The sequence below is a fragment of the Dendropsophus ebraccatus genome, chromosome 4 (assembly GCF_027789765.1).
Source record: "Dendropsophus ebraccatus isolate aDenEbr1 chromosome 4, aDenEbr1.pat, whole genome shotgun sequence".
NCBI lineage: Eukaryota > Metazoa > Chordata > Amphibia > Anura > Hylidae > Dendropsophus > Dendropsophus ebraccatus.
Window position 1 is genome coordinate 51,840,195 of NC_091457.1, and position 2,360 is coordinate 51,842,554.

Genomic DNA, 2,360 nt, shown 5'->3' on the forward strand with positions numbered 1-2,360 from the left:
AGCAGAAAGGATCAGTTTCGATGCTGTACTGCAACCACCTTATTGTATATGCCACCTGGAAAATTCCACCATAAGGGTGGGTTCAGACTACGGAATCCGCACAGATAAATTACGTCTGATTCCGTCAATAGTACGCGCTCACCTTTCGCCAAATCCATAGACACCATTCTATGGGCGAGCCAATTCTGCCAAAAGAATTGACATGTCAATTCTTTCAACGGAATGCGGAATCTGCTTGTGCATAGAAAGGGTACGAGCTACGGAATCCACCGGAATTTATCCGCGCAGATTCCTTAGTCTAAACCCACCCTAACTGACCATACTGGTCAATTATTGAGCAATTATCTGGACCATTAACTGCAACACATTAGTACAGCAAAAATATAAGATAATAATATATATATATATATATATATATATATATATATATATATATATATATATATACACACATTGCCCCTCCCCCCAAACCAGATATTTTCCATTTGTTTATGATTATTATTAAAAAAAAATGTGCACAATTTTCCTCTGCATGTCTATTACTTTGATAGTAACGTCTATACTTTTTAGGTACAGAATGGGTGTAGGCAACCTCTTATTCCACTCTATGAGTGGAGCATTTCATCATATTGAAAAAAAATATTATTATATGTGATATTATTATATTTACTACAAGATACGTGGCTTTAAAAAAAAAATAAACTGAGGGTTTCATAAAAATATTTTTAACTCTTTTGGGAGTAATAAAATTGGAAACATGTACTGATCTTTACCACGGATACCATAAAATGTAATAGCAGTCATCCATTATATTTTCTGAAAAGACAGTAATAGCAGTATAGGGAGCAGAGGCAGCAGTTGTACATAGTTCTTCATGTCGGAGGGGGCTGATGGCCCTCGCTCCTTTTAAGAACAACTGTATTATAAATGGCACATGGGAGGAGTTAGCTCTTGTGACAGCTTTTACATTGGGGACTAGGAACTTCAAGTCATGCCTCTGTGGTTGTATTCTATGAATTATGCAGTTGTTTTGCCCTAATTTAGATCATAGACCAAGTAAGTCACCTTAATATCATAGACCAGAGATGTTTAACCTTTGAAACTCCAGCTGATGCAAAACTACAATTCCCATCATGCCTAGGAAAGCTTTGGCTCTCCAGGCATGATGGGAATTGTAGTTTTGCAAGATAGGGAGGACCGAAGGTTCCCAGGTTCCCCATCCCTGCCATAGACTATAATTTATACAAGCAAAGACCCTAGTAACTACAATATATGGCTTATAATGTGCCACTAGCCCAGCACATGTTACATTGAAACAAACAAGTTCATCAATCGGAGTTGGACATTTGTACAGCACAATCTTTCAGTTGCCCTAATTTATTTAAAAATAAATTACAATTAAAACAAAACGGACTTGACGTCCAATACCGGTAACAAAAATTTGCAACACCACGCTAAAGGTTTAAATGAAAAAAATATATAACAAAGGAAATACAAAGGCTTTGGTATGGTTTTTTACAATCAACAATGGTTAATTTTGATATGTACTTGTGAACAACTTGAAAACACTTAAGTTGAAAACTCTTGCAAGCACTTTTAATCGGTATAAGGAATGATCTATATGCACAAGAATGATTGGACTGTGAACATTTTATACAATCTATCTAGGAACAATAAAACGACCTGCTGACCAAGAAAAAAAATATGATGCATGAAAATGTGTATAAAACATCTATACAGTATCCTCGTCAAATATAAATGAAATTAACTTTATTATAGAAATCATTCTGGGAGATTTCTAGGGAAGACAAAAAAAAGTACATTTTGACATAAAACAAATTGGATTACATCGAAGACATAATCTACCTTTCATCTACCAAACGTCTCTCTTGAGTTTTTCTCTTTTCCTTTTCTTGTTTTTGGGAATTTTAACGTCAACCTTTGGGGATTACCAATGAGCGGAGGGATTATAATGAGGTTGAAGGTCTTTTAAATAGAATTTTTTTAGTTTTGTTTTTCGGCAACTGGCCTGAGGAATGTCGATAGTAATGTGGAGTGTCCTTGGACAAGCTCTGGGGGGGGAGGGGGTCGATATATGTTGATAAATCTTTCGTGGCTTGATCATGGCTTCCATTTAAAAAATAAAAAATAAAAAACAATAATGACTATCGGAGAGCAGATCCTTCCACCCAGCCTGTGTTGTTCTGTTCGTCATTACATAGCAAAGTCTGTTTACAAAGAGTACATCAAATGGATAAAAGTTTGGATATCAAAATGAAGATTTGATCCAAATGATATAATGCTCTGAATGTGCAAATGTCCGTTTGTGCAGTCCTTCCCAATATTATCAGTACACAGTT